The 13,254-nt window shown below is 37.2% G+C and overlaps 1 protein-coding gene across 4 annotated transcripts in view; it reads left to right on the forward strand.

The window, feature by feature from the left end:
* FAM126A (family with sequence similarity 126 member A) overlaps positions 1-13,254 on the forward strand; it is a 58,648-nt gene that overhangs the window by 434 nt on the left and 44,960 nt on the right. Inside the window, exon 1 of one of the 4 annotated variants that reach the window (XM_015558180.1) lies at positions 9,905-10,070. The exons of the other annotated variants lie outside the window; for them this stretch is intronic. The gene's annotated coding sequence lies outside the window, so the exon portion shown is untranslated. Of the gene's footprint in view, positions 1-9,904; positions 10,071-13,254 lie in introns of those variants that run through there. 4 annotated transcript variants of the gene reach the window in all.

Raw genomic sequence — 13,254 nt, forward strand, 5'->3', positions numbered from 1 at the left:
ATGCTCCGGCCTGACCTCTCCCATCCTTTCCTCCCAGTCCAGCGAGGCTACCGCTCTCGGTCCAGTCTAGCGGCCAACATGGTCCCGGTTCCCCCCCCACCCCCCCCGGACCCTAGTTCTTTGAAAGCGTTCGCTGGGGTCTGTGGTTCCCCCGCAGGACGTAGGGGTTCAGAAAGCAGCCAACGACTCCTTCCTTGGTTTTACTCGGCAGATCGCTTCAGCCTTTGCCTCCTTTTTTCTTTGAGTTATGACTTCCCCGAGGCCGCTTTTAACATTCTCGAGGATCGCCTGGGTGTTGTCGGAACATTGTTGCATGGAGAGACCGCAAGTTTGCACGCCTCGGCCGAGCTGGGTGTCCGCCCTTCAGTGTGCACATGTGTGTGTTGTACACTCCGAGTGTAGACGTTTCCGAAAGGTTGAACGTTGCAACCCTAGCGGTGGCGGCGGCACAGAATCGGTGTCTGATACACACGCTGTCGCCCGCCCGCCAGGCAGCCCAGCCGCTCCGCTCGCGCTGCAGGTAGGGGAGTTGGTGCCGCTGGCCTGGCAGCTGCTACTTATCTCAGAGCCCCGACTGCAGGCAGCAGGGCCCACGCAGTCCTTTTGCAAATTATTTGTCCTTTGAGTCACACGTAGTTTTTGGAGCTGGTATGCCCACCTCTTTGGCTCATGTAACCCTTTACAGTTGGAGATTTTCAGCTTTTAAAATCTCATCTATATAAAGTCATAAGGATCTCTTTTCACCATGAGTCAATGTTATATTCCTGGGAGGCTTGTTTCCCTTAAGAATATTGTCTTAACATCCAAACTGTACCCCCTCAAGCTCCCCCAACTTATAAGCATTTTTCCCCCCTTTAAGTTAATAACATTTTAAGGTTTGCAAGATCCGTATTAGTCCAAAGCACCACATTTTTAAAGTGCAGGGAAAGGCAAGAAAGAAAAAAGGAAAACCTTTAGTTATTCAGATAATTCACGTAAACAAAATAGTAAGGGAGAAAACCATCACATGGTTAGAAAACAAATTCTGGATTTGGCTTATTCTTTTTTGATTTACACTGATTATTACCAGAGAGGGATTATAAACCCTCTTAGGTATCAGCCTTAACGGGACCTGGGTATGGACATCCACATAAAGCATTGGCTAGATTAGTATGTTATTCCTACTTCCTTTCTTTGTTGTATTTATCTTTTCTGAAGTCTGCTGTTGGTTGCATTTTTTTAGTGGTGTCATTTTGACAGAGTTTAAAAATATCTTATGGTCAAGATATTTGACTTTTATTCAGCATCCTGTTGCCTGATATTTATTTTATAATGAATATTAAGAAATCTTTAAATAATGTTAGTATGAAGATCATGTTTAGGGTATCAGGTTTATATTTTGTAAATAATTGAAATTATGTCAAACAAATGTATTTTGTACTGACCCAAGCTGTTAGGTACTAGGGATACAGAAATGAATGTCATAGCTATTGTCATCAAGGAATTTGCTAATTTACAAGACAAGTAAGTAAAATAACAATCATACAACCATGTGGTAAGTGATATACCTAGTGTAGTAAGGGAGCAGAGTAGGAGATGGCTAATGCTTGGTGTAGGTAGAGTCAGGAGCACACAGTAGAACAGTGGTTCTCAACCTTCCTAATGCTGCGACCCTTTAATACAGTTCCTCATGTTGTGGTGACCCCCAACCATAACATTATTTTCGTTGCTACTTCATAACTGTAATTTTGCTACTGTTATGAATCGTAATGTAAATATCTGATATGCAGGATGTATTTTCATTATTATAAACTGAACATAATTAAAGCATAGTGATTAATCACAAAAACAATATGTAATGATTTATGTGTTTTCTGATGGTCTTAGGTGACCCCTGTGAAAGGGTCGTTCGACCCCCAAAGGGGTCGTGAACCACAGGTTGAGAACCGCTGCAGTAGAGTTTTGAAGTATGATATATAATTTTGCCAAGTGCAGTGAATCACTTTCCAAGAGGAGAATATAGAAAGTGAGAAGGCAAGGAGGCATGAGAAACCATGATAGATTAGAGAGGTCATTCTCAATGACAAGTCTAAAGTCAATAACATTGACATTGAATGCAGGGGTTAGGGAAGTGGTGGAAGATGACACTAGTGAGGGTGGTAGAAGGCTGGACCAGGGCATTGTTTCTTGAATTTGACCAAGCTATGGAGCATTCAGGTGAAGATGTAGGTGTTTGGATCTATGGATGTGGAATTTGTAAAGGAAATCAGTATTAGAGGGAAAATTGGGGTTAATTTGAAGCTGTATTGATTTAGTTATGTTGAAATAAGTCAGGGAAAGCCTTTAGCATGATAAAAGCAGCAGAGAACTGACTGATAAAGAGAAGTTGGTAGAAGAATAGTGTGAAAGAGATAGAAGAGAAAGGTGGAGTCAGAGAAAGGTGGGAGGGCCATCAGGAGAGATGCTAAGGATGGAGAGATTTTCACATAGAGGAGGAATGGATGGACAGTTTTGAATGCTGTAAAGAAGTATCAAGTAAGGAGAGGACTCCAGGAACCAGTGAATTTGTCAGGAGTCCATAGGTGACTTTAACAAGTACAGTTTTAGCTGAGTGGTGATTCAGAAATCAGTCTTCAGAAAATTGAGAAAGAATGGGTGATGATGATAAAGTAAACATGCTTGAATGAGGCATTTCAAGAAAACTGAAAGAATGGAGAGAGGAGATAAAGATCGATATAGAGCAGTGGTTCTCAATCTTAGCTGCACATTTACAATCATCTGGAGAGTTTTTAAGAATCCCAGTTTCCAGGGGGAGCCCCCATATCAATTTGTGGGTGGGACCCAGACATCAGTATTTATTTCAACAGCTTTATTGAAGTATAATTAGCATTTAATAAGCTACACATCTGAAGTGTGTAGTTTATTTGACATATGTTTACAGTCACAAAACCATCACCACAATCAAAATAATGAACAGATTCATCACCTCCAAAAGTTTTCTCTCCTCCCTTTCCTTTCATCCCTGTAAGCTATTGCTCTACTTTCTGTTACAATAGATTAGCTGCATAGGTATTTTAAAGTTCTCTGGGTAATTCCACTGTGCAGGCATGTTGAAACCACTACAAAGGGATTCAGGTTGAAGAAATGTTATGCTTGTTTCTTTACATTCTTAAGGAAAGCAAGAAATAAGATATTCAGGAAAGATTAGGTAGATGTTTATTGGAACTAAGTCCCTGAGACAATAGAAGTGGTTGGAATTTAGTGCTTTGACCAATAAGAAAGGAAGATAATTCTGGAAACAACATCTCTAACAAAGATGTTAAAGATAGTATATTTATTTGTTATCAGCATCAAAGTTGTCATCATATAGTATCAGGATTGGTTTCTGAAGTACTAAAAAAAAATTAGCATGTTGATATTGTGAAAATGGATGCCCTTCAGAAAACCCCTTAAATGGAGCCTGAGACCCTGGCACCACCATGTAATGTTTTGTCATTTTTTGGAGGGGAGCAGATGGAATTAACAGTTTGATTATTGCTTATTGTTGAGAGCCAGAGTCTTTTTGGCCCTCGCAGAGTTAGGCTGCATATTTGCACTGAGGAAAGAGAACATTTAACATTTGAAAATCTCCTGTTTACAACATCTTTGCTCAGAAGAAATCCTGCTTGCTTGCCGTTAGGATATATGCCTTTTAAATACATGGGGGAGAAAATAATTTTTCTGTCTCTCAAATGAGACTGAGAAGAGTTGTGATTAGAAAGTGTTGAAGGCCCATTCTTTCTATACTGAGAAAGATAATACCTATATTCTCCCCAATCACTTTTTAGAAAAAAGTTTCTGGCTCACAATTTGAATGTAGGTAAAAGCTGAGCCCTATTGGTTTTGAGGTCCAGGGGTTGTTCCTTACTCTTGATTCTTACATTTGGCATGGGGCTAAAAGCAGAATGGCTAATATCTAAATATTTTTTTCACATTGTACTTGATCATAAAGGTGGAGTGAAAAACTTTTGATTGTTTTCTAGAGTTCTCAACATTTCTTTCACTGTGATTCAGGCTTGGCATCCCTGATTTTTGTGCAGCCTAAATAGAGTGGGAATATCAATGTTGCCCTGATTTTGGATACCATTGTAGCTATAGTCACAGCAGTATTGTAAACATTGTGTATTTTCTTAGTTACTAATGTAGTACATAATAATTGTAGAAATATTATAGAATTCAGGAAAGCATAAATTATAAGTAACATTTATAATGCCTCCATCCAGGGATAATCATTATTATCACTTTGGTCTTATTGGCCTTTTTAATAGGTATTTACTTTTTTTTTTTTTTTTAAGAAATCTATCATATATAGTTTCATTTTTTGGTATGAGTTTTTTCTCGTTGTCTTATTTTCACTTAATAGAATGAATGCTTACCCAAGTCAATAACATATTATTTGTTTATAACATATAACATTATTTTAAATGTGTGGATAATATTCGGCAAATGGATTTATCATCATTTATTTAACCACCATTTCAATTGTTGAAAATTTAAGCTTTTCTCAATAAATGTGAGTGAATAATGTAGCAGTTAGGTTCTTGACAGTTTAATCATTACATTTTTATTTCCTTAGGATAAATTCTGAAGTCAAAAGTTATGCATATTTAAATTATTTTAAATAGGTATTAATAGATTGCCTTCCAGAAAGTTTTAATTACTATTCACATTTATTGTTTTGAGAAAGCCAGCAACCTCTTCATATTCAGCACTAGCAATGAAAAGCTGCCATTTAATATGAGAAGTTGTATCTTATATAAACTTTCTTTCTTTATTAGTGACCCTAAATATTTGTATTTCTTTTGTGAATTATCCATTAGTGTCCTTTATTAAGATATTGGAGATTTTTTAAAATTTAGTTATGAGAGCTCTTTGTATGTGAAACTATAATACCTTTGGAATATTACATTGCAAATAATTTCTCCAGTTTGTCATCTGCATCCTAATTTTGATTTTGGTGTAGGTTTTTCTTTTTAAACAGATTTTTAAAATCCTCACCCAAGGATATGTTTTTATTGATTTTAGAGAGAGAGAGAGGGAGGAAGGGATAGGAAGAGAGAAACATCAATCTGTTGTCTTTTCCATGTACCCAACCTGGGATCAAACCCTAAACCTAGGTATGTGCCCTAACTGGGAATCGAACATGAGACCTTTTGGTGTACAGGATATTGCTCCAACCAACTGAACCACACCGGCCAGGGCTTTTTACACAGATTTTTAAACATTTTTCGTATAGTTAAAACTATCAAATTTTCTTTTGCTATCTGCCTGCTTAGGAAAGCCTTCTCGAATTTCCAGAGTATATAACTATTCACCTCTATTTCCTTATATTACTTTCATAGTTTTAAAAAACATTTACATCTTTTTAAAAAATATATATTTTATTGATTTCTTATAGAGAGAAAGGGAAAGGGAGAGGGATAGAGTGTTTGAAACATTGATGAGAGGAACATCGATCAGCTGCCTTCTGCACATCCCCACTGGGGATGTGCCGGCAACCAAGGTACATGCCCTTGACTGGAATTGAACCTGGGACCCTTGAGTCCGCAGGCTGACACTCTATCCACTGAGCCAAACCAGTTAGGGCACATCTTTAGTCTATTTTGGATGTATTTTAATGTAGAGTGGCAAGTCCGTCATTTTAATACTTTTTATTGAACAATCATCTTTCCTCAAAGGATTTATTTTTAATTTTATTTTTTTCTTTAGCTTCACAATTATTGTTTCTTAAAGTCAGTTTTCCCCCTTTTTATCAATTTTATTGGGGTGACACTGGTTAACAGAATTATACAGGTTTCAGGTGCACAATTTTACAACACATAATCTGTACATTGTATTGTATGTTCACCACCCCAAGTCAAGTCTCCACCCATCACCGTTTATCGCCCTATACCCTCCTACACCTTCCTTCACCCTCATAACCATCTCTTTCCCAGCAATCACCACACTGTTAACCATGTCCATGAGTTTTTTTCTCCTTTTTTTTTTTCTTTTTGGCTCAATCCTCCCTCCCCTGCCACTTAGCCCCCCACCTCACTCCCAACAGCTGTCAGCCTGCTCTCCGTATATATGCGTCTGTCACTATTTTGCTTGTTAGTTCATTTTGTTCATTAGATTTCACATATGAGTGAAATCATAGGATACTTAACGTTTCTCTGACTGGCTTATTTCACTTAGCATAATGTTCTCCAGGTCCATCCATGCTGTTGCAAAAGATAAGATTTCCTTCTTTTTTACAGACAAGCAGTATTCCATTGTGGAAATGTACCACAGCTTTTTTTATCCACTCATCTACTGATGGACACTTGGGCTGCTTCCAAATCTTGGCTATTGTAAATAATGCTGCAATGAACATGGGGGTGCATATATTTTTTCAAATTAGTGTTTTGGGTTATTTGAATAAATCCCTAGAAGTGGAATTACTGAGTCATAAGACAGTTCCATTTTTAATTTTTTGAGGAACTTCCATACTGTTTTCATAGTGGCTGCACCAATCTGCATTCCCACCAACAGTGTACAAGGATTCCCTTTTCTTCATATCCTTCCTCAGAGGTTTTAAATGTCGTCTTTATTATATAACAAATTATGTTTATATATATCTATATGATTTTTTCTAGGCCTTTTACTCTGCTTCATTGGGATCTTCATTTTTTGATCCAGTAATTTCAAACAGTCCTAATTATTAGAACTTTTAATATATCTTATTATATGGTTGTGTGAATTCCTATTATCTTTTTCAAAAGATATTTGGCATTTTTCATATATTTATTTTTCCAGATTATCTTTAACTGAAAACATTTTATTAAGATTCTAAAAGAGCCCCATTGGAATTTCTAAATTAATATTTTGGAGGTAATTGTGATATCTTTACAATATAATTATAATTTTTCCAAGTCATCTTTAATGACTCAGTGTTTTATAGTTTTCTTCATTTGATTCTGCCTTATTCAAAGTTAAATTTTGATATTTTAAAACTTATTTTGCTATTGTGAATGTAATCTTTTTTCATTGTATTTCAAAGAGGATTACATCTTCTAGGTGTGGACATAGAAAAGTTGGTGACTTTTGTATACTGCTTTCTAAATGGTCATTTTATGAGCTTTTAATTCTAATAGTTTTTCATATTTTTGTAATAAGGCAGATATAGCATTGGACATGTTAGTTTTGTCTTGTCAATATCTAATACTTATTCCTTTTTTAAAAAATTATAATTATCAGAACATCTATGATAATGTTAAATTATGATAGCGAATACTAAACGTCTTTAGCTTATTTCTCATTTAAATAAGAATAATTTTAGGGTTTCAAAGTTGTGCATTATTTTTGACAATTTTTTTAGCATGTTGAGAAAATAGTTTTGCATTTTCTTTAAGTAGAAGATCTTGGAATGGGAATGAGATAATATTTGCATAATGCACTTTATTTTTTAAAAATATATTTTTATTGATTTCAGAGAGGGGAGAGAGAGAGAGAGAGAGAGAAACATCAATGATGAGAGAGGCTCATTGATTGTCTGCCTCCTGCATGTTTCCACTGGGGATCGAGCCTGCAACTTGGGCATGTGCGCTGACCGGGAATCAAACCGTGATCTCCTGGTTCATAGGTCAATGTTCAACTTCTGAATCATGCTGGTTGGGCAATATAATGCACTTTATATAATTCACATTTTAATTTATTGGTGTTCAAAAACAATTTGTATTTCTGAATTTCGTTTGTACCTTGTAAAGAATGTGATGTAAGATCAAGGAGTTTTGGAAACAGTACTTTCCTACTGTAGTTTAAATATTTGCTGTTGTTGAGGCTTGTATCAATGTAGCCTTGTAGTAGTAAATGTTAAGTGATATTTGTTTGGTGTGTGTATCTTGAACAAAGTCTCTTGATTAGCTGATGAACATTAGCTGCTTTCTCATATAAATGCATAAAGATTCATTTAGTTCTTTGCACGAGACTTAATGAAAACATTGTATTTGAGTTCTTAAACTGTACTATGAAAATTTCTTTTTTTTTTTTTTCAAATATATTTTATTGAGTTTCCACAGAGAGGAAAGGAGAGAGACAGAGAGCTAGAAACATCGATGAGAGAGAAACACCAACCAGCCGCCTCCCGCACACTCCCCACTGGGGATGTGCCCGCAACCAAGGCACATGCCCCCGACCGGAATCGAACCTGGGACCTTTCAGTCCGCAGGCTGACGCTCTATCCACTGAGCCAAACCGGTTTCGGCTGTACTATGAAAATTATTTCAGGTTATAGAGAAATTTATAGACTTGGAAATTTAGAGAATAATGTAAGCCTTAAAAGTGCTACAATTGGGCAAGCAATATGAACTCTATTTTTATCTTTTTGAGCCCCTGTGTTGTTTTTTTTTGCCCCTTTCAATGTCAATAACATTTAATTAATTGAGTTAGGGTACTGGTTCTAATTAACATATACTACACTCCCCTCCTCTGCCCATGTGGAGCATAACAAGTTGCCCATTTGGCCTCTTTAAACGTGCTAGGCACATATACACCCTCTTCCCTCCTAAATTTCAAGTTTCCTGCTCATTTGTTAACCCATAGATATTACAGTGGTGGACAGAGTGACAACATAGTCCCTAAAACGTAAACACTTTAGTAGTTTAGAAGAGGGGGAGACTTTTGGGGAAAATTATGAAACTTCAGGTGGGTTCTGATAGAGGAATGACTTCATTCTAGACGTTGAATAGGGAAGAAGGTGAAAATACTTTAAAAATGAGTTGGGGGAAAGCATCCACTAAGTAGGGAAGGTAGAACTGTGCAAATCAACTAGACTACTAGAGAAGTACAGAAAATCAGAAGGATGGTTACATGGGTGATAGAATCAAAATACTGAAGTCAGTGATGTCTTCTTAGTAGAGTTTCAGAAAGGAAGACACTTGTGACAAGGTTAAAGAGAAAGAATGAGTATTAAGGAAGAACCAATAGATTTATTTATAAGACCATGGAGAATATATGATGAGAACCAAAATATACTGTAAAAAGGGGTAAGGAATACATTGGTGGTGAAATAATTGGAGGCAGTGACAGTAGATTAGGTTACTAAATCAGAAAGTTAATCAGTGAAGCATAAATAAAGATGGCAGTAACTGGAGGGCATTAGAATCTAATAAAGCCTTCCTCTCATTCTCCCTCCATCCCTTTTCAGGAAGTGTAAGATCCTGAAATTTATTCTCAATTGTCAAATTGATAAATATTTTGTTAGTGATGAGGAGAGCTATCATTATTTACGTCTATGGTGTGCCAGTGCTTTATTTGTATTATTATTATTTTTTACCTTTTTTTTAAAGAGAGCATTTTTATAATTATCTTTAATATATTTTATTGATTTCAGAGAGGAAGGAAGAGGGAGAGAGAGATAGAAACATCAATGATGGGAGAGAATCATTGATAGTTTGCCTCCTGCATGCCCCCGACTGGGGATCGAGCAACCCGGGCATGTACCCTTGACTGGAATCAAACCCAGGGACCCTATAGTCCGCAGGCCAGTGTTTTATCCACTGAACCAAACCAGCTAGGGCTATTTTTTACCTTTTAAGAAACTTTATTGTCTAAAGTATTGCATATCCTCCTCCTTCCCTTCACCCTTTGACACTCTCCATCCTGCTGCTGCCCCCTCCTCAGGCCTTCCCCGACCAATGTTTATCCATGGGCATATAAGTTCTTTATTAGTGACCCTAAACACTTAGTTCTTTGTTTAATAAGTTCTTTGTTTAATATTTGTATTGTTTTTAATCCCTAAGACATTCCTGTAATGCAGATGTTGATAACTACTTTTCACAGTTGGGAGCATCCTTATTAACACTTCTGAGGTCACTATAGTAAATACCAGTGATACACTTTTTCATCTTTTTTCTTTTTCTTCATTCCAGTCATTGAAAAAAATACTGAAACCAAGAATTTTCTGAAAGTCACACACTAACAGGTGCCAGAGCTGGGTCTAACTGTGAAATAAAGACTGACTCCAAGTACCCTACCATGATTTTTCTATGACCCTATAATTTTCAACTTGGCTGCCAAAGAGAATCATCCATGTAATTTATTTTTCCTTACCAATTTATTTTGGAATGAAAATATTCTAGTTTTTAATTTGGAATGAAAATATTAGGGAGAAAAGAAAGAAGAAAAGAGTATTGGATTGTTAAATAGTGATTGAGAATGGGGACTCTGGAGTTAGACTGCTTGGGGTCTAACCCTAACTCAACCACTTACTAGTATGTGACCTTGGACAGGTTATTTGTTTAGGCTCGCAGCAGCTCCTTCCTCCCTTCCTTCCTCCCTCCCTCCCTCCCTCCCTTCCTTCCTTTTCTTTAACAAATACTGGTGCAAACCTACCGTGGAACCTGCCAGGCCCTGCTATAGGAAAGCTTTCTCGTTACTATGCTACCATCAGCATGTTAGACATGCGATATGTAGAATGCGGTTTTTGTTGTTCTGTGTGTGTTCTCCCTCTCTCCCTCCCTCCCTTCCTCCTCCTCCTCTTCTTCCTCTTCCTTGTCCTCTGCCTCTTCCTTCTCTTCCTCCTCTCCCTCCCCTGCCTGCTTCTTTTGTGAAGTAGAGATTATATTAATTCACCACTTGTGAAGACTGTGAGGATTAAATGAAAATTCCCATAAAGCACTTAGCATGGTGCCGGACACATAAGTGCTTGAGGAATATTAGTCATTATCATAATATTATCCATGGACATCCATCATTGCTATGTATGAGACATTTGACTCACACTAAGTGTTTTCCAGACTTTATTCCCAATGATGCCAGATGTGTCTGAACAGTAAAGGATTCCATGGTCAAATGCTCTTGGGAAAATACTTCATTCTAAACACCTTTCTTGGAGACTTATAACACAGATTTAACATATAAAGACCCTGAAAAGCTCTTTGATTAAGCTTAAAAGAAAGAAACTTCTTTAACTTTCTTGAATAGTTACATTTTCATGGGGAACGCCTTTTTTTTTTTTTTTTATAGCTTTAGTACCACTGTTAATATCTTTCTGAATAGTTTTCTTATCAACTCAGGAAGCACTGCCTAAATTATTTAATGTATTTGTATTTGCATTTACCTCAGTTAGTGAATTAATACAGAGGTTTATCCTTTTATTTTTCCTGATTATAATCTACAATAACAATATGATGTTTAGTTGGAAGGATCCAGGAGTTGGGGATTCTGATATTTCTGTAACTAGGAGAGTGATCTTATATTTTACCTCTGTATGTGCCTTGATTTCTTTCCTTTTTAAAATATTTGTTTTAGTAATTTCAGAGAGGAAGGGAGAGGGAGAGAGAGAGAGAAACATCAGTGATGAGAGAGAATCATTGATTGGCTGCCTCTTGCACGGCCCCCAACTGGGGCTCGAGCCCGCAACCCGGGGATGTGCCCTTGAATGGAATCGAACCTGGGACCCTTCAGTGGGCAGGCTGTCGCTCTATCCACTGAAACAAACATGTAAGTTTAAAATGTTTGAAATGTAAAATATGACATGACAATCAAATGACAAAATTCTTATATGTAAGATTAATTGGAGATTAATATTGAAGTAGAATAAAAAATTTAACTGTCAGAGCAGTTATTTATAATTAACTTGATTGTCTATTTTGAACATTCAAGATAATAGACAAGAATTACTAGAAGTCTGAATAACTAATTCACTAAGATTGGTAGAAATAATCAGAATACATAGGAAAAGGATGGCTTTCCTAAATACTTTTAATTAGCAATTATAATTACAAAGAACAAAACATAAAGTTTAAAAAAAAAGAGAAGAGCTCATTTATAATAGTAACATAAACTAGCCCCTATCAGATAACAAAAGGCATTTGTAGAACAGACTGTTAATTGTTCACAACTATTTGTTTTTCACTTCTTTCTCAGGAGTAGAACCCAAATTTTTAGCTATGTGCCACTCTGTTAAATATTATTTTGCTTAGCCTCCTATAATGCTGTGTGTGACCTTTAATACTGAACTCTGGCCAATGAGCTATATATGGAAGTTATCAAGAGCTCAGGGAAGGAAGTCTCCTTAGGTGGAAGGCATTCTCTCTCCTCCTTATCCCTTTTTTCTTGAATGTGGGCAGAATATGAGTAGGAGAGAGTCAGAGACCCCACATAGAGGAGAAGTTCAGGGACAGAAAGTTAAAATGAGGTATGTATATAGGGCATTTTGAGCTAACAATGAGGTACTGCGTTGGGTCATTACAGGACAAGAAGAAGAGGAGATGTTCAATAATTAATAGTTTGCTCTGCCAGGTAGATAGGTCAAGACAGGTGGTCTCTGATTATCTCTTATTATGGGTAATGCCCCTAACTAAAATTCTTCTAGTTGGTTAAAGGAGTTGAGGGGGACAGATGTTTCTTATGAGCCCACAGGGTCTCGGTTGTCTTTAGCTCAGAATAATCTGAATACCACAGAGACACACCTTGGGGTGACTTGTTCTGAACTCCAACAGTTCCCTCCTCTGAAGCTTCCTGAGAGAAGTATCACATTCCAGAAGTTGGGTCGATAGAATTTGTTCCATATCTCATTAAACCAGTCTGTCTAAGTATAGGTCAGATCAGTTAAAGTTATTCATTTCAGGAAGTGGTGATGCAGGTGGGCTCCCAAAATTAGTCCTATAGTGCAAGCAAATCAGGAATTTAATAAAAGGCATTTCTATGGCAATAAGAAAAATAAAAGTTAATGATTGGAGAAGACTATAATCCCAGTTTCTGAGTTCAGAATACAGGCAGTAGAGAAGATTTCTAGATGTCTAGCCATATCTAGATATTGAGCAAGGTGCTTCTATAGATGTTTGTACTTAAAACACACACACACACACACACACACACACACACTCTCACACACACTGCTTTCTTTTTTCCCCTCTTTGGTCTTAGGAATTGAGGATGATAAAGATAGGTGGGCTGTGAACTGCTTCTAGAGCTGCATTTCTGGTTTCACAATGTCCTTTGTAAGATAAGGACAATTGCTCTGGTTGACCTTCCTCCCAAGCCACTTCATCCCTAATTACCGTATTTGCCGGCGTATAAGACGATTTTTTGGCCCTGAAAAATATGCCTCCAAGTGGGGGGTCGTCTTATACGCCAGGTACACTTCAGATAGACTGCCCATAGTGCTTGCCCCGTGCCATAGTGGCCTCCCGATGCCCGCCCACTTCATTCCACATACCGTTCAGGCATCAGCAGCGCTGCTGGGTGTATGCTCGGCTGTTATGCGATTTT

Source organism: Myotis davidii, unplaced genomic scaffold (genome assembly GCF_000327345.1).
Source record: "Myotis davidii unplaced genomic scaffold, ASM32734v1 scaffold168, whole genome shotgun sequence".
NCBI classification, from domain to species: domain Eukaryota; kingdom Metazoa; phylum Chordata; class Mammalia; order Chiroptera; family Vespertilionidae; genus Myotis; species Myotis davidii.